Raw genomic sequence first — 26,153 nt, forward strand, 5'->3', positions numbered from 1 at the left:
GAGCTAGCGCTAGCCCTCTCCATCAGCATTCAGCACATTGTTTGCTTACCAAGAACTGTAGTCACTGCTCAGAGAGCATCTGTCTGAGTGCGGTGCTCAGACAGAGGATGCATTTATGGAAGAAAAGTGTGAGTAAGTGCAGCAAAACTAATACCAATAATTAAAATAGTGGGTAGGTGGGTGTGGATAAGAAAGTGTATGGTGCTTGTTCTATCTTCTCTGTAGAATGATTTTTTTTAAATTAGGGACAGAGTGCTCTGTGTGAAAAAAACAATCTCATATAGAGAAATGTATTGGCACAGGAGTGAAGAGTTGCTTTTGTACAAAGCTGTCCTTTCTGATGTCCCCAAGTGCATTTTCTCTGGTGTGTTGCATTGCCTGTGCCATAGCTAAGTTTCTGGGAAGAAATTATATGCAGGTACGTAGGACTTTTCTAGAGCAAAATAATTATACCCCTGCTGAGTTCCCATGTGGGTACTTATATTCTGCAGTGGAGAGGTATGAAAAATGCCACTGAATTTTCCCATGCGAACAAGGCCTCAGGCACTTGTACATCAGAGCACTTGATAAGAAGCACTCCTTTGCCAGAGAGCAGAATTACCCAGGAATGCCAACAATCTGTCCTTTGCGCTGAACAGAACGATATCCAGACCCAGGGTTTTCTTACACAGTATTTTTTTAATGAACAAAAGGAAATTTTTCATAAGAATTCATTATCTTGCCATCAGTTACATAAATAAAGATCCCTAGATTAACTTAAAATCATTAACTTTGCCTTTCAACTGTGTGTAGCCGTGGCTGGAGAATCTAACACACGGGTTCAGAAGACATTGCATGTGTTTAGGCCCAATACTGGGCAATAGGCCCATGAGCTGGTTTTTGCATGAAGACATTAAAAAGGCCGCAAACAAAAAACAACAGCCTAAGACAGCCCTCAGCTTGGAAGGACTCTTCAATATTAAGACTGACAGTACTGGCTTGTGGATGTGAGACACATAACACCACCTAATCTTTTTTGTCTGTATATCCCTCAGCCTTATGACAGCCCTGCAGCCTGTGAGCACTAATTATACATAAACTTTCCATTTCTGGAGTGGTTCTTTAAGGTGATGTTAAAGACTGCCTGTGACCAGAAAAATGTGAGCTGCTTAGGAGACCTGGACACTTATCCAAAACTAGCTCAAATTTTCAGACTAGTGCTGGGGTTTTTTTCTGTTTCTTGCAATACACTACTGTAATTTTAAAAATCATGCAGGCCCTCAAGAAGCTCATAGCGAGGGCAAGGTTGGCTGCCTTGCCTGGGGCTGTACTGAAGACAGTACAGCCAGAGCTACAGCTTAGGAGCTCCTGACTGGTAAAGCTGCGCTCAGTCCACGCTTCTCCTCTACCCAGGGAGACAGCCAATGTTTCAATACTTTAAGATGATCCTTTGCAAAAGCAGGAAGGCAGAGCAGAATAAGAAGAAACCCAAATTCCAAAACAAGCCCTGTTACAAAGTCATTAAATTGATAGAGGAGAAAATAATTAGGGATAGAATCAGATTGTGGTAAAGGGTTGGAGACAGATAATGTATCATGTAGAGAGAAGATAAGGAAAAAGAGACGAAGGAGAAATAGGAAAAATGAAGTAAAAAATATGGCCCACTTTGTAAAAACATGATTTATGATGTAAGATTGAATAAACCGGCATTTAGTCTGAGGGAGAAGAGACTGAAGAGAAGCACGGCAACACTCTTCAGAAACAGAAAGAAGCTGATAAAAAGAGAATAGGAGAGAACTGCCCTGTCCAGATTTCCTTGGTGGATATGACGAGCAATGAGCTTAAATTGTAGCAAGGACAATTGAGGCTGGACATTTGTTACAGCCTCTGTGATAGTAAGGAACAGTGGAGATATGGCACAGATCATTTGGGAAAACTTCAGTCTTCATAAGTTGTGATTTTTAACTACAGGCAAGAGTGAATGCCTGTCAGGAATGAGTCCATGCAGTTACGCCAATGATTCTGCCTTGGGGCAGCCTTTTATCTCCAGCTCCTGTGGTTCTGTTATCACCAGCTTATGTTTTTGCTCTCGTGTCTCCCTCACAACAAAATCCACCCTTCTGAGACACGGGGATAAGTAACTCTCCTTTATATGTGCAAATCTGTGGGGTCCCCTGGGAAGGGAAGGCACAGAGATGTCCAACTGTGCAAATGATGCTACAGAGCCTGGCGGTGTGATCAGGGTTCGTGTGTTCCCCACGACCTCCCTACTGAAGGCACTGATGCTTGCTAGGTCAGGAGTGACGCAGCGTATACCCCAAACGCTGCTGGGGAACCTGAAGATCTTACACATTATCCCTCTCCTGTTTCCGTGGTCCCATCTATTCTTTCCTCCTTCCTGAGCCCGGAGGGTACCATCAGGGAAAAGCAAGCATCATGCCAACACACAGTGCTTTGCAGCAGGGCTACACTCCACCATGGCAGGGGTCCCCTTCCCATTTTCAGGTTTGCATTTCAAACAGGCTAAAGTTATGTCGGATATGATGTTGCAGTTTTAAAACAGGTGGAAAAAACATAGCAAAATGAAACGCGGTGGCAGCCAAACACTGGTGGAATGTCACTCTGCTCAGAAGTCCTTCTCCTTGGCAGGATTTAGCAAGGGAAGCTGCCTCTCACAGATTTCTCCAAACCCCCCAGGGCCTGGCTGCAGCCACCTCCACCTGGCAGGGACCTGCTTCCCCCACACCACACGCTTTCCCAGCTCATTAGGTTTCACTTCTTTTCAGGATACAGAGAATAATCCTCAGAAACCTCTCAAGAGCGACACAAATGGGTTATTTGTACTTGGCTGGGCTGTGAGATTGCATATCGCTGATGCAGCCAGCTCTGGCTGGCTTTGGTACACCTTCATCAGTGAGTGGAAAGACAAGGAGAATCTGACAGGCTGTGTGACACAGGGCTTGATTCTTCACTGCCCCCCGTGCACCTTGTAAAGGCAATCAAACCTAGGAAACAGGAGAGAAAAATACTACCAGTGAAGCAAATGAAATATTCCAACTTATTTGGCACGGGTACCAATGACCAAAACAGGAATAAAACAGTAGTCATGCCTTTATCTCCCTGGGACAGAAAAAAAAGAAATTGAAGACACTGATTTAGTTGCCATTTACCTTAAGGAGGCAAGTGCAAACTGCATTATTTTACACCCATGTTTTATGGTGGAAATATCTATACAGGTGTTTGACAATGAAGAACCAGGCTCACGTGTCCCTTCCAACAAAGCCCTTTTCATGCTGCCTTGGCAGCACTGCCCACCAAAAATAGCCCTGGCATAAAGAGATACCCAGCTGGCACGTATTTCAGAGGGCACGGCCAGGTCAGGTGGGTATTGAGTGAGCGCCCTGCGTGCTGTTGAACCCGGGCTGTTGGCACAGCGTGTTGCAATGCAACAGCCAGCAGCGATAGCTGGGAAATTCTGCAGTTAAACAGTCCTGGGGTATGGTCAGAAAATGAAAAGTTGTCAAAAATGATATCATGCATTACAAGAGTCTAATTAAAAAAACCCCAAGGCACCAAACCCCTCAATTTAAAATGCTTTTAAGTCAATTTTGAAAATGTCTAACATACTCAGTTTTGACAGTTTCTATACGGAAAAATCTGCAAGTTATTTTCCCAATTTTGGTTAATTCATACTGAAAAGGTTGGCAAAATAAAAAGATGAAGGTTGAAATGAATCACAATTTAAAAAACAGTGTTTTGTCTGGTCTACGCAGTGAAGCTTGTTAGTACCCTCATCACTTTCTGATGTTTACTTTTCATCCTGATTCAGATGAGAAATTTCATGAAAGCTCAAAATCTTTTGCAGAGACTTTTTTACCCGGCCCCAGTGGTCAGATCCAGAAAAGAAGAGGTCCACATATAGTTTTTGAAGTCACCTTTGCTTCCCACTTCATTTCTGCATACTGTTTGCAATCTTAACATGGGCTGGAATGGTTTTAGCTTGATTTCTCTCACTTTCACGTGTCTCCAAAGCACCTGCCTACTGGCATCCCTGTTTGGTATCTAGTTGCAGCTTTGTTAAATCAAAGACTACATAAGATTCTTCACACTGTTCATCCCCTCCATATAAAAAATGACTCCTCTTATATAGGTTCACTAGTAGCATTTGGCTGCACTGGGAATGGCCACTTAATCCCAAGAAGGCTGTTCCCATTCAATTGATCTCAGCCCCATCTCTTTGCTCGGTCAGGCTGTTCCTGAATCCTTTTCGCCCTATGAAAGTGGCACTACCTCTTGATTAATTTCTACCATTTGCTGCATTAGTGCCTTACTCAGCAACTTCCTCCCCATATTTATGGCTCTCTGTGGAACACGAATGGCATTAAGTCATTGTTTATTCCTTCTTTGCATCTCAATTAGCAGCACGTGCTTCAACTCTGCAATAATCTAAATACACTATCTGTTCCCACATTTTACAAGAGGTGAGTCCAGTTGGAGGTCTACTTCATAATCTTTAGGAAAGATAAATTCAACCCTTTGCTCAAGATTTTCACAGAACTACTCCTTAAATGCAGATTTTTGTCCAATTGGCATTGTATACTCTGCAAAAACATCTACAAGCAATAGTCCTGCACTAGGGTGATGTGAAACAGAGCAAAACTCCTTGCCCCAAAGGATTTATGCGGTGTCCCTTGTGTTTTCAGGTTGACTTAATGGTGACTAACCCAGAACAGCAGGTCATTACTATAGCCACAGTTTTTCATATAGAGCCTACTACTCCCTAGTGTGAACTCACTGACCCCCATGTCCACTGGGAGCATTCAGATACATTGCTCAAGTCAGCAACAGATATAATAACAGATATTTGGGATGGAGGAGAAGAAAGGGAAGGGTTTCTTTTCTTTTGATTACTAGCATTGACTGAACAAAACACTTCCTACAGGTGAAAAATGGGATCAGAAACTTGAAGGAGTTAGGGACTCCTCACTGATTTTTTTTTTTTTTCCCTTGGTTAAAAAGTGTAGACCCAAGCTGCCCTATTTATTTTTTATGTAGTTTAAAAAAAAAAAAAAAAAAGAATTAAGCCGCATGCCATGTTGCCTGTCTTTCAGCAGATCATATTGTTGTATGTAATGGGCAGGAAGGTGATAAATTGTAGCTTTTAACGAGTATCAGTCTGTAACATCAGAGCCTTGTGGCTGTAATATCAGTTTACACATCTGGACAACCAACTGTAACAAAACCCATAACCGGTATTGGTGGAAGCGTACAATCAGATTAGGCATTTTGGCAGATGCTCTCAGAAGCCTAGTACAGCTGAGCAATGAAATCCCTCTGTTGGAGCTGACCTGCAGTGAGTCCAAGCAATAAGCAGAGTCACTCTGCAGGAGCCTCAGTCGCTGCCACTTTCCAGGATCCCCAATGAAATCAGGAGAAAGGCTACTAGGCTTTCAGTAGCAGGAAAAGGAAGCAACACGTAGAGAGGGAAAGAGTGTGTTGCTTGGAATTATGAAAATCCAGGACAACTGAACTCAGAACCGAAGCTAAGAAGAGACCCCGCACTGAAAAATCAGAGAACGTCAGTAAATTGATTGGAAAAAAAATCCCAAACACTTCTATTGTAGTCCTTTAAAATAAAAAAGAACAGCAGCACAGGGGATATAGCGCAGGCATCTGCAAAGACATTTGTTGTATGTGTCTAAGGATCTGTCAAGTAGACTGCGGAGCTGTATAATGACATCTGCAGCCTAAAGGCTAGACTGAATAAAATAACTTAGCAAAAGCTTTTAGAACTACTGTTTACATAAATGCAGAAAACTGCCCTAATTAGTAACAGCCTATGTTGGCCAAAAAAGGGGAAAAGAGTGCTTTTCTCAATAAAAGTGTTATTATGTGTATAAATTAAAGTAAGGCAAAATGTGGAAATCCCTGAAAGGCTATGATCCATAATCCTGTAGGTTGTTGAACGTTTTGATCCTGCAGGCTTGGGCCCCTAAGCAGCAGGGTGATTGCTGAGCTCCTTTAAACGCTGTGATTATTGGTGCCCTCTGCAATATTCTTTGGGCTCCTCTTTCTGCAAACTGGAGGGGCTTTTTCCTACACTACAAATGTACCTAAGTGGTGACGGCAGCCAGAAGGGTGTGCATATGACCCAGTGCATAATCACTTCCACAAGTATCTGCTGCTAGTGCTTTCAAGATACATGTAATCCAAGCTGGAGGGAGACTATTGTGAATACCTCTCATTTTCCCTTGCTGGTTCCTTAGTGGTTTTCTTGTAGCTAGTTAGAAACCGAATCCCCCATCCTGCTTAAATTGGTTATAATCTCTCCAAGATTCGTGCTACAGCAGGAAAAGACCAAGCTGCATCGAGTTCAGGATGGGTTCATTCTCTTAAAGGTATGACATGCAAAGCTGCAGGAAAGCACAGAGCTTAATTTTTATTTTTAAAGAAGAGGTTCTCTGGCTAAATGTAAGTAATTGAAAAAAATACGTTTCAACTAATATCCCATGTAAAGTTATGAATTAACATTTGTCTGTATTTGCATAATTTAAAGCCCTCGGCTCCTTTCCCATTCAAAAGAAAATTAAAAAAAGCAGAACATGTTTACTGCTTTTCACAGGTATGCCAATTACTTCTTTCCCGTTTGTATGTCAGACATTTCAGGTTCTATGTTTGTCATTAGGAGACAGATTTTTTCCATTATCCCAAGAAAGCGAATATCTGGAAAAATGCACTTTCCAAAGATTATTTTTTTCTCTTATTCAAGGGTTATTAAGCACCATTCTAATCTTGCAGAGAGTTATCAGTGGCTAAATATTTATTACATGAAGCCAGGGCCTGATTAATGGACTCAATATCTAACGGTAACTAAATAAATATCCATGTAATTACTCCAGTGTTCAGAACTTTGCTTTTAATGGAATGATCCCAGTATTATCCTATCTGATTCTAGATTACATATGTACAAGTAAGTGCTTTGCCAAACTTATTTTCATATATGCTTTCACATGGATTAAGACTACAACTGACTCTTGGCAAAACTGCATCTGGACGGGAGCATAGAGGAACAAAATATAACCCTTACAAACTTATATCCATGGTCTTCCTTTTAGTCATCATATTCAATTGTTTGTGGAGTAAAGGCAGTGTGTGTGCACACCAGTACTCATGCATCTGTTTGTTGAACTGCAACTTCATGTAACAAATGCTCAGTGAATAGTCCACAAATGCCCAGTATTTTTGTTTTTCCTATTATATTCTATATAAATTGGGAAAATGCAAGAGTAATTAGCAACATGAATGAGCATCACACAGTGTAGAGAAATAATGAAAAATTAATGGAATGCTTAATCAAATTTTGCGGTTTTATCCATTGATTTCACTGAGCTTTCTTAAATGATTAAAGAGATACATTTGTTGGATCATATGCTAGTCTCCAACTTTAGAAAATATCAGATGAACAGTATTACAGCAGTCAAAGCAGTATTGCTGAAGAGGCATTAGATAATGCAAGCACACACCATGAATTTCCATTGCCGTTTCAGTAGATATCTCTGAAAAGCGAAGAAATGAAGCCAAGAGCTGGAAAGGACAGCGATAAGCCCTACTGAGATGCCTGCAAATGGACTCTACATTAAATAGCAGGGACAGATCTTCATTCCCACCTCATTCTTTTTGTGTACGTTTTCCCTTGCATATGTACTGACATGAATTCATATGTGATATTAGCATGTTTTAAGGCTCAAGCTGGATTTACACCAGCATGACTCACTGGGAATTTTGGTGTGTGCTCTTGATTCATGTCGGCAGGAGAGCAGGAGCTCCTTGCATTTTAAATGGGCAGAGGTAGGAGTAATAGGGGGGTTGGGCTAGATGATCTCTCAAGGTCCCTTCCAACCCAAAGCATTCTATGATTCTATGATTCTATGAATATGAGCCATAAGGTCATTTAATAAATGTGAGAATACAGAAGTTTCAGTATAGCCCAGAGCTTTTTTTCTTTCCCTGGCTGAAATCTCTGTGGAAAGGGTGATACACAGCTGCGCCATCTCAGAAATAATCCGGGGATGCTCCTCAAGGACGGCGGCACTCTCCATCACCATGACTTCACAGACACTGGCTCAGCAATGGCGTCTGGCACGCTGGCAATGGGGCTGCAGCTCCGCTTGCACCTCAGCCAGCTCTAGGGCAGGGCAGGGAGCTCGTGGGACACGGGGTTTTTGTCTCTCCTGCACCTGGACAATGAGCAGATAGGTCAAGCCAACCTGCTGGTTGAAGGCTCTAGCTCAGCCCCTCTCCTCCGATAGCGCTGATCGTTAGGCAATGAGTTACAAGCGTTGACTCTCCCAGTCCTTGAGTGCAAGCTCACTGGGAAAGAAAAGCCAGTTCTCTAATGGATCTTCACAGGGTGCTGGAGGGCGAGTGTCTAGCACCGTTCCCAGTACTGAGGTGTCTCTTCCAGGAAAGTCTCTCTCATCTCTGGGGTCCTTCACCGTCCTGGCACAACGGTGGGGTGCTGCGGGGGGACTTCACACCACCGCTCACTGTTCTGCTCCTCTGGGACGGGCCGCAAGAGCCTTTCCCATGCCAAGACTGGTGCCTCAGGGCAATGCTGCATACATGTCAAGAAGGGCAGTGAAAGAACACAAAACAAATGCGGCACCACGGAAGTTCCTCGTCTGTTGATTTCACCCCATTCCCACAGCTCCAGGATTCTGACAGCCTCACACAAACTTTGCTGAGAAAGAGCTTCTCTCATGTAGCCTGCTGCAAAAGGATTGTAGGAGTGAATTTAATACTATCTGCTTATCCATGTGGGAAACAGATAAGAATTGTCTGAATAATCACTACAAAATAAGGCAGTTTTTCTGGAAAGTGTAAAGGAAGAGAAAGAATTTCCTGGGCTCCATCCTTTCATATTATAGACAGCAGAGCACAGCAAGGCTGTGTCTAATTTGTAGTCCAGGAGTTCACAAAGCTGTCGGCCAGGGCACATGCCATCTCTGGAAGCAACAGGGATTTCAATGCAGGCACACACACCTGCTAGGGCATTCGGATAAAAGTCTGGTAGCTGGAGCGTGCAACTACACAGCTATAAATATTTAAACTAGCTGTTCTGAGTGCACATTCTCAAGCTGCAATGATGCTGGAGTGCAGAGCAGAGCTGGAGCAAGCCCAAATATGGGCTTTTAAAGGGTGCTTGTGTGTATCTCTGTGGACACTTCTGGTACTATGAAGCGCTATTAAAAGTGGAAGATAACGGTGTCTTTTCCTTAGAAGAAGAAAGCCATACCAAAAAAATACAGCCTCTCTCTTGCATAGGAATAGGGAAGATTGTTATGAGAAGAGGCTGAGAGAACTGGGCTGGTTTAGCCTTAAGAAGCGATTGCTGTGTACAGCTAACGGGGGCGTGTAAAGAAGATGGAGCCAAACTCTGCTCGGAAGTGTGCGGTGGCAGGATGAGGCAACAGGCACAAGCTGGAACAAGGGAAATTCCAACTCAGTATTAAGAAAAAGGTTTATACTGTGAAGAGGGTCAAGCACTGGAACAAGGTCCCAGAGAGGCTGTGGAGTCTCCATCCTTGGGGATATTCAAGCTTGACAGGACAAGCCCCTGAGAAATCTGGTCTAATTGGTCCTCCTTTGAGCAGGAGGTTGGACTAGCTGACCTCCACATCTCAGTGCCAGCATGCAGCCTTTCAAAAATGTCAACCACAGTTTAAAAATCAGAGAAGCATAATGGTCCTTCTTAACTACTATTACCCAAAATACCTAAATGTTTCTTTTAACTGTGGCTATTCCTTATGTGAAGGAGCCAAGAGCACATATTTGGTCTCCGTCTAACAAGTGCCCCATCCAGTTATTTGCAGGCATCTTCTACTCTAAGCCAAAGCACAGATTTCATACTCTGGCTTAGCCAAAGCCAACTCAAGCTCTGAGGAAGCTGAGGAATGGGAATAACAAGAGTTTCATTAATGCTAAGGAACTGCAGAGTTGCATTGCCAACAGGAGGAATTGTCTGCAAAATTCCTGAATCCCAAAACTTAATCTCCATCTGAACTTCTAGGACAATATGATCATGGTTTAGACATTTTGTTGTCTCTCTTAGGCTAAGTGGATAAGGGTCTCATTGTGCCAGGTGCTAGACAGGACCAGAGTAATAAATAATGCCCGACTGCATCCACATTTGGATCCTTCTGGCCTGCTCTGTAAAAGACCTTCAGGGGCAAGAGCGGATATCAGTATAATCTATGTCCACTGGAAAACCTCAACATGAGAAAAGATCAGAATCAAGCCCAATAGTTTGGTGCTCTTTGGTGTGACTTAAGATACTTCCTCCCAAACAGAACCTTAGTGCTGAGAAAACCCCACTGCTCCTCCTTTATCTTAGGCACAATTGCAAGATTAAGGACGAAAAGAGAACAGCCAAGCACTGGAGGTACGAAGATTTTAAAAAGTAGCTGTCATGTAACTAGCAGAAAATTATAAAATAAATTCTGCAGAAATATAAAAATAAATGCCTTTTAGTTGTTCAGATGAGTAAGACATAGCAAGTTTCTAAATAATGTATCACTATCGTTAGAAGCTTGAATATTACTGCTTTTTCTCCCCAAAGAAGTAGTATATGCGGCAGATACAAAAGGGTTGTTGTTTTGTGTTCAGGTTTTTTTTTTAAAGCATTATGCCAAGTTGCTGTTTTCAAACACATGTTGATGCTGGGAAGAAATGGGCATGTATCCATGTTGCCTTCGGGCCAAACCATTTAACCAGACCTGGGAATACTGACAAACTTTCTCAACCTCTCTCTCTCTCCAGTGCAATTGTATAAAGCAACCCCTTGCAGATCTCTCTATGAAAATGTCCAGTAAAAATATCACGCTGCATGCTTCCACTGATCAAGTGGAAAATTATTTTTAATGTACTCCTGAAGAACGGTAGCAGGTAAGTAGCAAACGTTCTCACGGTCATTATAAAGGGGTATGTGTCAGTATATAAATCAGTAGCTGGCTCGATGCCATTCACTTCTGAATGGAAACTGTCTGGTTTTGCAGAGTTCTGCTCACAGCAACTGAGCATCAATGCTTAGTGTGTAGCTGTTAGGGAAAAAACGAGCACGACAACACAAATCATGGAGCCCCTGATGAACATCTCTGCACATGGCTGCTTCTTCTAATCACCAGCAGAATTTAATGAGACACCTGCAGTTTATAGACACTCTTGTTGCAGCATAAATTGCCCTGAGCGCACAAAGTCTCCTTTTAAAAAATATTCTTCAGTAAACCATAAACCACAAAGAGTTCATTGTCACTAATAACATACTCCTCATTAATTTATAATTGTATGAAACCATATTCCCCCATACATGACCTACAACAGATCTGAAGATTAAGTCAAAGGCTGTTAAGATCTCCTAATTAGCACAGTTTTCAAACATTTTAGTTTTCATTAAGAAAACAGTGCTGGAGACCTTGAAATTGACCCCTTGCAATGCTGTAAAAATAGCAATTCTTCACAAATCTGACCCGTATCAGATGAAGGAGAGGACTGAATACATCCCATGGGTCTCTAGGTAGGAACAAGCTCAGGCAGGCTGGGCTTCCTCCTCTGCTTGAAGCTGCAATGGCATCCAGCTGACTGCAGCCACGGATGCTCCTGCCTCACCTTCCACTGCCATTGCACTGAGGGGGCAGCTGGGACTGCCAAAAACATAGAGGCAGTTCCTTAGAATGCCAGAAAGAGTAAAGGTAATGTATATCTTGTCATACCTTATCACACTTGCAGAGAGGAGGCAATAAAAACCTTTATTTTCTAATCAGCAATGTGTTCTTTGCTGCATGACAGTAGAAACAGAGAATGGTATCTGCTAAAAAGAAAACAAAACCGGCTCCTCTGAATCGGTGAGCTTAGAGAGAGAGACAAGGCTTGTTACTGAGAATTAGGGATATTGCCATGCACCAAGTAAGCATCTGGAAATCACCAGCATGAATTGCTGCATCTGTGGCGTGCCTCGGGGCTTTATTGGCTTGGACCAGAACATGGTGTGGCTACAGCAAAGCAGCCTCTCAGACTTTCTTCAGTAGGTGTACAGGCTTCCCAGGAATTTGGCTACGAGCTGTTTTGTTACCATTGACAACAACATTTTGACTTTTTACATCTGGGATGAATACTTGAGGATCTTTGGTCTAATTTTGTTGCAACCTGCAAATATCTGAGGGTTACCTTAAGGCTTTCCTTAGAAGGGTGCTCAGAAATTGTTAGCACATTATAAATTGTGACCTGTGCTAACACAAGCCTGCTGCTTGTAGGAGGAAAAAGCTTTGTGGCATTAGTTAGCGGAAGAGCATTTAATAGCAGCATTGAAAAAAGTAATGGAGATTTCATTCTGCTCCTTTTTTGTTGTCAAATATAATCTATTTGTCAGTGGCTGCCTCTCCGACATTTCATATCCTCTTCCCTCCACGGACAATAGCTACATTTCACACTATGCCAGCTGGTGTAAACAAACACATCTCCAGTGAAGTTAATGGAGCCGGGGCTTTTTACACAGTCTGAGGATCTGGAGCTGAACATTTTAAGCTGGCTGTGCAGTCTCATCAGTTATCAAATGGGACATGTCAGAGAGCCACTCTGAGTTCAGACAAAATAGTTGTCTAACAGCCCTGCTATCAGGAAAGCCACAAATATTCTTACAAAAACAGTTCTGGTGGAGCTGGCAAGTATCTTTTACAATATATTCCTTATGGAAAAAAAAGGCAGCACATTTTTATTCCTCTCACATTATTCAGAGATTTTCTCATCATCAGAACAAGAAAATGTCAGAATAATTTTATTTGAAAAATGATTTTTTAATAAAGTGAGTGGAACCTTCTCAGCTAGCGGTAGTGAAAGAGAATAACGTTAATGGAATTTTCATTAAAGAAAACTTCTTTTCAAAATAGTACAGACCATTGGGAGAGGAAAATTAGCAGTCAGATCCTCACTGACTGCAATCTGGCATCGTTCTAGTGACAGACTAACATCTCGTCTAGCGTCGCAAGTGAAATTACACAGCCAAGTTGTGCTCTGACATATGCATTTGTTATGCACTACCTCATATTTGTTACTTGTTACCTCAAGGCAGAGAAGCAAATTTGTTTTTAATAATGAGAAATAAGCAGGTGACATCTAACAGCAAAATTCTTGAGGGTTTGGACTTCCTTAAAGAAACCAAAATAGCTTACAAAAAATACACATTTCAGGCTTTAATCAAGCCTCAGTGGTTCAAAACCTCATTCCTATGGCCCAGGGGATTTTTTACACGCTCATTTCTTACCAAGCACAGGGTCATTTCTGTATCATCTACACCCCAGGGGCCAACCCTGTGGATCCCCTTTGCCACCACAATTGAGTCTATAGTTGTACAAAGGGTTAGTTGTGTTATTGAGTCTATAGTTGTACAAAGGGTTAGTTGTGTTATAGGCTGGGCTATGTTGATAAACAAGTTCACAGTCAACTTCTAAAAGATGCAACAAACATCCTACCTCCAAATTACCCGAAGGTTACCTATGGATTTGGATTTTTTTCATGTTTTAGTATTTTCCCATGCTTGAATTGCCTCTGTCACTGTTACAGCCCCCAGGACACAGAGGCTGAGAACCCCAAAACATTAATGCATTTATACTTAAGCAATACCTCTACAAAGCAGAGCTTTGCTACTCTTAATTTTTCCATGCATTTCAAACAGCTCTCGTTTATAATGACTTTTAGAGATAAAAAGTAGTAGTTAGTTACACTGTTATTTGGATTATTAGCAGTCATGGGGAGCTAGGTACATTGCAGGTGGATACTCGAGCTAAGTACTCCCGGCACAGGTATCTTTTAAGCCTAGCCTGAACTGACATGCTGAAGGACACAGGATGCCTGGAGGAAAGGTAAGAGTGAAACCCTGACCTTTGGGATAGCATTTTCAGCCCAAAGCCTCCAGCCCCTGTGCATGCCTTGCATTACCACCCTGGGCTGGCATCCTGCCTGCCCCACAAGGCACCCTGAAGCCCAAGCTAGTGCTGGGGTTGGCAGCTCTAAAGGACCAACCATCTCCATTGTCTGCAGCACTGGAAAAAATCAGGCGGTGGGATTTCCGCGGAGATCTCTGTGCCTCCCTCCTTCAGTCCTTTCAGAAGGGAGGAGAGGAGTTGCAGCAATGCCTCCGCTACAGCTGCAGGGACTGAAGGTAAGGTAGACTGGTTAGCTCAGACACCAAAGTCAGCCTCCCTGGCGTCAAGAGCAAGCTTGGTGCAAGTTAATTTACTTTCCGTTGCAGGCTGTAAAGGTGAGGTGGCATTTGGCAGTGTTTCAGAGGAAAGCAGGTGATGAAATGTGCTGAAACATATATGCAGCAGGCATGAACGGAGAATCAGGTGAATAAACATCAAATACGGAGTCCAGAGAACAGAAACCCTTTTTCCTATCAGTCGAATCACAGCTGGAGAACCCAGACTAATTAGGTTAAGAAACCCAGAATACCTGAGAGGCACAGGAAAAACCTGAAACTTAGCAGGAAATCTGTCCATGGTGAAGCCGCTGAGTGAGCTGGTGAGAGAAATTACTCGAAGGCATGGAGCAGAGCCAAGGAAAACAGGCAACAATCGACCAGACATTACAGAATATTCTGGGCATAAATTGCTCTACAGAAGTGCAGTGCTTCTTAGGATTGGGTACTTAAGGGTACTTAAGTATTTCTTGTGTAAAGACTCCACAGCCAGCTGCTTGGGAATTTTTTTAGCAATTTTTTAAAGACTGAGAAATACCAATTAATCAGAGCAAATCTTTTGCAAAAAATGTATCATCTGCTTTGAGAAATATCCACAGGAACACAAAAATGGCACTGAACTAGTGTGGGGTTTTTGTCAAGTTACCTACTAGGCTTAATGTCTAGGATCTGTTGTCCTGTAGCTGCTCGGCAAAAGGAGTGGTCCCGCAGATGCCAAAATTTTGATACCTAGGAGTAGCCCTAATTTGTGAGCTGCCTTAAAGCATATGACCCCACAGTTTCCAGAACCCTTTTGCCAAACTGGCATTGTAGAAGCCCCAATTCAAATGATGATTTTCAGAGAACAGACTCACCATTTGGGAACTGGAGACTTTGAGCAAAAGGGGACTTTGAGATACAGAACTCCCCATAACATTCGGGATGACTCTGTTGCTGTGAATGATGCTCACTATGCTGCATAAAACAGACTCCCAGTTTTAGAGTCACTCTTTATAGCGTTTACAAATATGGGCATGCCCTCCATTAACAGAGAGTTTAATAGCTTTGAAGTATTTTTTAATAAACTAAATCTTCACATTTTTCAGTACTGAGCTCAAAGCATAAGTAATTCTTATAAACATTTTATTTGAACCAACATTAGAAGTCATTTTGGCATTTGTTGTATCATTTGCCCCATTCTTATGTAAAAGCCTCCTATTCTGTTTTGCATATAATTTTATTTAGATTACTGTAATTTTGGTTGCAACTAATCACACACATTAAAAAGCAGCTAGCCTTGAATAAGTCTTGATAAAAAGCTTGACACTCTGTGCTGCTCATTGTTGATAATTGATGCATTAATGCACACCTGATTTAAAATGCATAGTACAAATACAAAATGCAAATTACAGCCAACCAAACTGCAATCAAGGTTTTCATGTCTCTGCGGTGTGTGGCGTGGTATTCACCAGCTGTAGCCCAGGGCCCAGTAGGCTACATTTAAGCCCTTGTTTTTTAATTTATTCCCAACGACCGGCTTCCCTGGGAGCGGGGCAGAAGGCTTGGTATGTTCACTGGGAGCAAATGGCACTACAAGACCGTATGAACTCAAAAAGACCCAGATCTTGAGGTCTAGTTTCTCACCAAACTGATTTCCAAACAACCCCTCAAGACAAGTACATCCTCCCCTCCAAAAACTTATCAGGCCATTTTATTGTTAAATGATGTTAAATTTTTCTAAAATTGAGGCAGTAACATTTTTTTTCTTACAGTTACAATTAGATAAGGGCAAAATTTGCAGATTCAGAGCCTTTTTATTTCTCTGAGATGCTTGATCCCCCGCGTACTACGGAAGCGCTCTGCAGGCTTTGAATCAAGCCTGTGATTCCCCACCGCAGTCGGCATGGCTCTGTAAGACTACATTCAGACGCAATTGCTAGATCAGATCCTTAATTTGTACTTGACAATGTTCAGCTCATACGCACAGTAGGTGGGCGGGCGAATTTGATGGCTTTCAAGATTGTGTGGGGGAAAGGAAAAAATACACTTTGTTCTGTATCTGGTGTGAAAATGATTAATCTCTTTTATATTCTTTTAATTTACAACATGGATGTGGAGCGAGAGAGACTTAGATTTTAATCTTTTCACTGAAATAAAATAATTAAAATGGTTTCACAAACTCATTTATTTCCACATGAAATAGTCTATTTTAGGCATGTTCGAAAAAGTGTTTCAGAAGTTAGTGATTTAAAGCAAGCAGCTGCATACTGATAACAGGGGAAATATCTCACTGTGGCTTTAGATCACAGGAATCCTCTCAGCAAAGGAACTAATTTTTCTTTCGAACTTTGAAAGAAAACCCGCACTGGTTAGAGTGCTAGCCTGAAATTAAAATACATATCTGCTTATTTTGCAAGAAAAACATTATAAAAATGGGTTGAAAGAGCTGCAGCTCTTTTAATACCTCACAAACAGTAATTTACTGCAAAGAGAAAAGCTACTGAATTCTTCCTCCTCTAACAAACTATTCATTTGTTACGTACGGACAGAAGATGTGCCACTGTTCATACAGGTATTTTAAATACTGAACTCTGCTTGCTATCGAAGTTGTTGTCACGGAGGGGTGATTGCAGTGGGTTATGTGTGGTCCCAGCCCTCACTGCAGCGTGCCCCGAGCAGTCCCAGGCGATGCCTGTCTGCTGATCTCAGAGTGGAGACTCTATAACCACAAACATCTAATGCAATAAGTGCTTGTAATGATTCCTTTCCCATCCAATAGCCTGTTCTTGTACCTTAACCCCTGACAGCTCATCTTTATCAAATGATAAAATGTTTTATCACATGAGTCGATGCTTAGATGGCAAATGTGTTTTGGGAGAACTGGCGATGACTTACAAGTCAGTTTGCTCAATCTGTTTTTCTGTCCTTGGACTTGTCAAGCATGAAGACAATCAAATCCTGGCAGCATTTACATTTGATGTCCATCTAGAATAACTTACTGGGTCAAAGAGTTATCTCAGTCTGTCACTTGGGGTCACCAAGGAGTTTTCTGGGCCAAAGAGTGCCGGTGGCGGGCAGACTGTCTCTCAGTCGGGCTCCTTGATGGCCCATCAGGATAAAAACAGCTTCTCTCTGCTGTGAGAAGTTTTCACCTACAGATGTCTACTGTAACATGCGGACCCATGATTTTCTTGGCAACTTTTCAAAACTGGGCTTTTTCAAAATTATTTCCTTACTCACTCAATAGTTGGATGTTCAGAGTTTGGCAGACTTGGAGAAAAAGATCTGCAAGGGAATTCAGGGTTCAGAAAGTCACACTCGTGTTATCAGTATTTTAATTTGCCCTGAACTCAGACTTAAGCCCAGAAGGAATCATTAAATATTGTAATCTTCTGTAGATCACAGACTTTCATAGAGTTACCCTTTTTTGTGGCCCCCCCAAATGTTTGTTTGATTACTCATTTCTTCCATGTGAGATTTGACTGTTGATTTGAAGACATCCAGACATGGAAAGCCCTCCACATCTCTTTGTGGTTTGTTCCAATGGCTAATCACTCTCACTTCTTTCTCAATTAAACCTGTCTGATGCTGGCTTCCAGCCATCTGTTTGTACAATGTCTTTCTCATGAAGTAAGACAGCTTTGGGTAAGTCAGAGTCAGGCACTGGCAAGCTAAATCCACTCAAGCAAAATGCTCTGCAAGAATGGTTGTTAGCATTTTTAATTATAAACTCTTTATTTAAATAAACTGAAATAAAAAACTCACAGTGAATTAGTGTTTTATATAGCATTTTAAAAAGCATTGAGCACTCTATGAGCATATGGTTTTATTTTAATATTTCTCTAGGCAGGTATTATTGAGAATAAAGAAAACTACATATTTGTTCTTCTGCTTTGTATAACAAACATCTGCATTCTTGTCTACCTCAAGTGTCTGTTTATGAAGTTAGAGAAATCCACTGTCTAAGGAGTAGGCCAGAACAGCACTGGAAACTCAAAAGAAATACCAGCCAATGGTCTGGCTGACTAAAGAGAAAGAAATAAAACTCAAAGCTTCACCTGTCTCCAACGAAACTCATAGGGAAAAACCTTAAAGACCCAACTATGGCATTCAATAGCTGTATTTTTTTATTAGAAAGCTGTTTCTTCTCTGCCAACTCTACCCTGAAATCAGGATGGACAGAGAAACTGAGGCCTCAGATGCCCAGAAGAAACAGGAATTACTCAGAAATGAAGAAAACAGAGAAGAAAAGGATCTGGGTCTGCATCCATTGAAACCGATGGAAGATTTCCTCTCAGTGCTAACGTATGCTTTACTGCTTTGACTGAAAGACTTCTACACAGTCCCCTCAGATTCAAGAACTGTTAATGGCACCTATGTCAATGTCACTGCGCTGGGGTGGGTCCATCTGCTGTCCATTTACAGGCTGGGTTCGGAAGGATGGCACCATAAGGACATACTGAAAACCTGAGACAGGAATGCTTTGTAAATTTACCACCCTCGAAGCCCACAGAGATGTAAAATCAGGCAGAGGCCCCAGGGGCAAGGTCAGGAAAAGTAAAAATTTTAAAAAAGCCCCCTCCAAACAGCCTGCAAAGTACTACTCTAGAAAGCTACTGTCATGTTTCTAATATGAGTTTCAAAGACCCCTACAAAACAAACTAGCTAAAATTTATTTTAATAATTGAGACAATGGTCTAACCTCTTGTTGTTGTTCTCCACCACAGAAGAACAACATTGCCCTTAACTAATCATTGTGAATAAATCGATCACACAATTACCATTAGTGCAGTTATCCGATTATGCCCTTCCATATAGCTAAAGGAAATCAAAGACAATCCATGTACATTAATGTGCTGCACCTTTCCTGCAGGATAGTCTGGCATCGCATTAAGTGCTATTTCTAGAGACTGCCTGCAGCGGATTTAAATTCTGCTTGAATAAAGGAAAGATAATGTTACTTCCATCTCTTTGAGTCATCTGGGTTTTGTTTTGATCATATTTCAGGAATATTCGCATGCTTCCCATACATACTGTAAGAGTATTTTTGTAACACAAGGTTCTCCTTTCTAAGGTCATTTATTTTAGTTTCAATACAGCCATGCTGATAAATGGGAGATGAAGGGGCATGAGAACTTACTTCCCCATTTAATCACAAACTCTAAGCAATAAAATGTACTCCCTAAGTACTAAGAATAGTTTTGCACCAAATCTTACACATGGAAACTCCCATGACTTCTAATTAGCGGAGTCAAGAACTACAGGCTCGTCTCTGAGGCCACCTCTATACCCCTTTATTAGGTTAATCCTGAGGGCAGCCCAGGCTGAAACAATCCTGTATCCACACTCCTGTCTGCCACCCTGGCAGACCCTGAGCATGGGATCTACCCCCAGGCCCTTGCAGCTCTTTCCCAGCTTGTTTACATTACACACATCTAGGGCCGTAACTGTCTGGCCCCACATAAATGGCTCTGCTTGGCTTACATTACTGTTTACCACTGCCATTTAACACAAAAAGGGAAGGGGTGGCGAAACCCAGTCCTGAGCTCCCCGCACTAGCCACCAGCAGCCAGAAGCTGGGGTTGAATGGAGCAAACAGCATTTACACCCTCAGGTTTCCCTGAGCACCTGCACGGACATAGACTTTATTTCATTGCAGAGGTCAAAGTCCATTGGTATTGCCTCAGTTAAAAATGTCTTTGCTTTCCTCATTCTCATGCTTTGCTCATATCTGTACAACAGGGCTACAAATAAGCGCACTCTCATGCCCTGTGAAAACTCAGTCCAGCGTGGGATGTCCTGGAAGCCACTGTGGAGCCAGGCCTGCCATGGAGACTGTGGTAAGACTTGCCATGGCAGGAGAAGCGCAAACAAGGGTATCTCTGCTTTTCTAAAAAGGCAAAATAAACCATGCTGAACCCAAGAAAACCCACTGCAGGGCATTTTGTGATGGGGGGTGTCACTGAGTCTGAAGGATGGTGCCTTTAAGAAGGCAAGGAGGGAAGGAGTAAAAGCTTGCAAACAGATAAATTAGCTGCTTGTAGAGCTGTGCAGGGCTCCTGATTCATGTCAGTCACAGATCCACCTTCTCTGTGTTTTCTTATCCTTCATGTCTACCATACACCTACTTATTGGGTAGTTCTGGTAGTGCCTAATGGGAACCAAACCGTGCAGTAGGCACAGCCATCACAAACTTTCTTGTTAGACGGCTTCTGTGTCAACAATAGCTCTGGCAGGGGTGGAGTCGTTTTGCTGGTATATCCATCACCCCATCTTGGGATGCTGCAGGACCACCTTCCAGGTATCCCTATTCACAACTGGAGGAATATACTTCTTGGCAGTGATGACTGATCATTGGGCATAAAAGGATGTAGGAGCTAGAAGAAAGACGGTGGCGCAGTCAGCTGAAGAGCATCATTCTGAGGCCACACCTGGAATACTGTGTCCAGTTTTGGGCCCCTCAATACAAGAAAGACATTGAGGTGCTGGAGCGTGTCCAGAGAAGGGCAACAAGGTTGGTAAAGGGTCTGGAGCACAGGCCTTATGAGGAGCGGCTGAGGGAACTGGGGTTGTTTAGTCTGGAGAAGAGGAGGCTGAGGGGAGACCTTATCGCTCTCTACAACTACCTGAAAGGAGGTTGTAGTGAGGTGGGTGTTGGTCTCTTCTCCCAAGTAACAAGAGATAGGACAAGAGGAAATGGGCTCAAGCTGCGCCAGGGGAGGTTTAGGTTGGAAATTAGGAAAAATTTCTTTACGGAAAGGGTGGTCAAGCATTGGAACAGGCTGCCCAGAGAGGTGGTGGAGTCCCCATCCCTGGAAGCGTTCAAAAAACGTGTAGACATGGCACTTTGGGACATGGTTTAGTCTAGTCTACCCATGATTGGCTTAGAGTAGACTTGGTAGTGTAGGTTAATGGTTGGACTGGATGATCTTAAAGGTCTTTTCCAACCTAAACGATTCTATGATTGTATGATTCTATTCATCTGAAATCAGCAGCACGTTCCCTCACCCTCACACCTTGGAAAAGCCACTGCTCGAGGACAAGTCTCAAGGTCCCTCTCTCAAAGGTCCCTTCAAAGCAAGTCTTGCAAGAGTAGACAACTGGCAAACTTCTTGGTCCTCCCTGGATCTTTGCTTGGGCTGATACAAGTGTGGAAGCCAAGGCAGGGGTAAGAAAACACTGACTAGTGATAGAGATTTCTGGCTGGGAAACATCAGACTGGAGTAAGACTGTGGGAGAGAGTGAGCCTTGTGGGAGAGGCTGGCGCTGTCTTACTTTCTGGGGCACGCCAGGCTGCTCAGAAATAGGTTTCTGGCATGTATTCATGGATAGAATGAGTGCCTGATGCCTGGCCCAGGAGGCAATCAGCTCCACACGGCTCAGGTAGCACCAACAACCAACGTGGATAAACATTGCAGCCTGGGACCGGGAAATGGAGGAATAGGTGTCGGGGCATCAGGGGAGGCAGCCAGCCAGGCAGGCGCTGGGTACCAAGCAGGGTCAGCACCTTCCTCACAGCAAATATTTTGCATCCAAACAAAGACCATTCTTGTTAAGGTCCTTTCTGATTTTGTATTAAGTGGCTGTGGGAAGTTCTGTCTTGCTCAAAAATCACATAGGGGCTGAGTCTGAGGATGGGAGCATGGCAGGCACCTTCTGCAGCTGCAAGCGCAGGAGCACTGGGCACACACAAGCCGCATCGCCCTGACACCCGCTTCTCCTGCTGCTGCTGACGGGGGAGATCCGGGTTCAGTGGCCATCTGACCACTAGTGCAGGAATGGGGAATGATGTTCGAGTGGGATGGGGGAGGCTGGGGGACAGGAGAAAGGGTCCTGCTGTCCAAGCAAGGCACCCTGACCAGGGCTGCAGCCGTATCGTCCTGCCTGCGGGTCCTGCCACCGCGGGGACACCTGCCCGCAGGCGAAGCTGGTCCTGGCATGGCTCGGCTGGGCTGGCACTCCTGCCCGGGGAGGTGTTGGCAGGGACAGAGGCACCCGCGGGCAGGAACACCCTGAGGGACTGTGGCTGTGGGCGACCCACTTGGGAACAGAGCAGAAGGAAAAGCAGCAAGTGGCAGAGAGCAGCAAAATGATGCCATGAACGGGAGTATGTAGTTTTGTGAGACAACACACTGTAAGCACAAGCAAGAAGCAGTGGAAGTTGATGCAGAACGGACAAGGGTAAAAGACACGAGCAAGTATATGAGCAGAATACCTAAGCTTACAGTCTTATTTTAAGTCAAAATATTTTTTTCCCTCAAGAATAAAAGTTAGAAGGAAAAGGTAAAAGAAATCTAATGTGTATGGCAATGAATGAAATACCTCAATCTCAAAAGACCGAAACAGGAAGAATAAAGCTTATTTCAATTCTTGTTAGATTCCCTTTTCAAAAGATGCCTGGCTCTGACACTCTGAATGCATTTAATCACATCTGTCCTACTAAGCAACAGAGTGAACGACCTAAACCGTATGAAAATTGTTGCTGGCCCAAACACGACTCACTAGGAATAAAAGCCAGCCCCATTAATTACTTTCGGTAGAGCATTTCCAAAAGTGCATTATTCACACTGAAGTTCTAAGCACGTTGTAGTTCATGAGGCACAGGTGGGACAACCCTCATTCAGATGCAGGCAGAGAGCTATGCCTTTGGATTGAGCATGCATAAATTTGTGGGAGAGGGGAGTGACGAAAATGACACAGAATTCAATATGATTAATTAACAAGCTTTAATAGAAGTGCTGCCATAATCATAAAGGGAGACACAATTAAATGTGCAGAGAACTCGATGGGAATCAGGTGACTTATAATCAGTTATAAATTTTGCTACTTACCAGCTCTCTGTTCCTATCCGTAGCCTGTGACTCCAAATATGTGTCTCTCCTGCCTGGTCAAGTATAAGCTCATCAAAACAGCAAGTGTCATATCCAGTGATGCTATGCAACTTCCAAATTTTGACAGACCTTCTGAGCTTACATGACTGTAACATCTGAAAGTGATAATAAAACATATTTATTATATCTTAATGAAATAGTGAGTTACGGCATAAATATTTTATCCTGTGTTCACAAAAACATAAAAAAAACACTTGGTGCATTCTATGCTAAACTTTTTCTTGTGATGAATATGTTAAAAGGCTGCTCTATTCCAAATTGTTCTGAAAATACTTGCCCTGATTATGCAGTAGTAGGCATGTGAAGTTGATTTGAAGGAGCTAAACTTTGCATCAAATTTCCCCTGGGTAATGTGTGAAACTGCACAATAAATGAGTGTTGCTGTAACTTAAACAGATACTGACTCTTTGGAGACATGAAAATAAAAATATTGTGGTGTGAAAATGTAGCCCTGGCAGGTCTATTACACTCTTCACAAAGTCTGATAGTCTTCTTCTAAGAGTAGCTGTCTTAAAAATTAGTAATGCGTACTTTCAATGTTATCTCATTACTGATGCACAACTCAGTAGGTTCAGATGAGATTCCAGCCAGATGGGTATGCCCTCGGTGTATAGGGGAATGGGTTCAGATCACCAAAAGCTTTCCTTCTGTGTATTTTTGTTTTTCTACTTAATCTACAGAGACTTTCTGTGAGATCTTCCACTCTGTGTTCTCCCTTTGAGTTGTCAATAAGACTGCTTCAGATCTCCATCTTGGGTTACAGATTCCATACAATGGCATAAAAATAGGGGTTTTTTTGACTGAAGTTTGGGAAAAAACCCAAATATTTTAAGCTGCAAAGCAGAAAAAAACCCTTCTTCTATAGCACCTTTTAAAATTCCAGTAATATTTGAAAAGATCCAAGCAGATGAGAACTTCCCTCCATAAAGATGTATACAGCATTCAGAGTATTGAAACTCTCAGCGTAATTATTAAGATAAATTCCCACTGCCTTATTATCACTAAATAACAATGCAGGAAGTAAATAGCTTTTAGCTTTTTAATTTGGACTCATTTAAAAGTAATTAATCCCTGCAGTCATATGTCAAACATATAAACCAGCTTTCTAAAAGAGTGTCTCTCTGATTTAACACAGCTTCTTGCCCACTCCCACCCAGTCAGCTCCCTCCAGCCTGGAAAAAGCCTGGGAAAGGAGGTAAAATCAGCATTCTGATGCAAAGGCCAGCAGATTTGGCCCTGCCGGGGGAGCGCAGGACGTGAGGGAGTACAGTTCAGCATCCCTCACCCAGCTGGGGCCTCGGATTCCAGCAGACGCATACATGCTGATAGCCGATGGATATATGCGCATCCAGTATTCCCAGTACGGGCGAAATCCCAAAACTGATGTTGTTTTTTCCTTTTCATCTGAATGGTGGTTTACACTACTTGAGCTTACGCTGCTAACATCAATCGATTCATCTCTAAATGAGAATTAATGAAGATGTATGCTTAATACAAAGCTGGGCTGGCCGGGTGCCCAGGTATTGGGAGCAACGCGTTTTCCATTAGTGGAATGCATTTACTCTCACTGATGTGCAGAAGTCGGATTTTATTGTTATTCTTTCCAAATTAAAAAAACTGCAGAGGCAGAATATCAATTAGTACTATAAGACTGATAAACAATAACCCAAACTTGGTCCACAGGACAAAGTGCTCACTTTGGCTGGGTGGCATTTTAGTGAGGGCATTCCTAAAGGAGCTGTGAGATTTGATATGAAATTAAATGCTTTCATTAGCCTTCAAAGCATCTGATCTCCCAGGAAATAAAACCTTATGGAACTGAGTCTTACTTAACTCTTTCTTTCAATAGAAGGAGCACTATGGAAATTTCCTGGTTAAAAAATGTTGGAATTTACACAAATTTCAGATCCTTACAGTGCTGGTCACATATGTTATAAGATGCACTGTAAGCTGCAGAATGATATCTGCTTTACAGAGGGTCCATTTTTCTTTTTTTCCATATTATTTTCCATTATATGAACAGTAGAAAAAGAAATTAAGTTAATTTTCTGATAATATTTTCTTTTGAAGACTGAAAACTACGCTCAGCAGAGGCTGAATTTTGTTTCATCTACCCCAGCTGCTTTGAAATATCCCAGAGCCACGCAGCTCCAGTTGCAATAAAAATACTTCTGCTGCGTAATATAATAAAAAATGTAATATAAAAAGTTAAATAGGTATCTGCATCTCTTTTGGCTGTGTAGGCATAGGTGTCTCTTGCTAGCACCTCCCAGTGGAGTAATCCTTTTTGTTTTTATTCTGGAAAGCAGTTCGGCACTGAGCAGTCTGAGCTGCTTTCCCTGGTACAGTTCACTGACTGAACTGAGACAGGTGGCCAGCTGCTTTGTAAGATGAATGTTTATTCTTGCTAAAATCTGTGCTGCGATATCACGCGTGAGAAAGGGAAATGCATTCTACTGGACTGTGGAAGCTGAAAAGCGTGTAATCACATGCTTTATGTTTATTTCTATTAAGGTTCAACTGCGGATGACCTACCCAGGTGACCACTTTGACTCCCAGGCACGCCTGCAGCGTGCAGACCAATGCATTGTAACAGGTAGGTCCTGGCACGTAGAGTGGAAGTTTTACCTTCACTACTATGTTGGCATCACCCAAGATTTCATACCACAGCTACACTGCAAGCTGCAACTATCAGCACACTTGGCTAACTGCTGACTTATTTAAATAGTAGTTGATGGTTTACTAGTATTTAATTAAACTCATATACTGATAGAGACAGCACAGTTGAAACCAGCTAAGCTTTGGTTGCCTGTTCCCTTTGATGTAAACAGAGTTTTGTGCCGCAGATTCTGACACAGGAACCAGGATGACAAAATGAAAATTATCCCTTGCACATCACCCCACGTACCTGGCAACAGGGAACTACCGACCGCTGCTGCCCGATCTGAACTGTCTGTACTAGAACAACATTTTTGACATTGCACATACTCCACATAGTTTTTAAACAGCTGTAATGAAACATAGCTATACGTATGTATGCGTGTATACACGCT

Source organism: Pelecanus crispus, chromosome 2 (assembly GCF_030463565.1).
Source record: "Pelecanus crispus isolate bPelCri1 chromosome 2, bPelCri1.pri, whole genome shotgun sequence".
Classification (NCBI taxonomy): domain Eukaryota; kingdom Metazoa; phylum Chordata; class Aves; order Pelecaniformes; family Pelecanidae; genus Pelecanus; species Pelecanus crispus.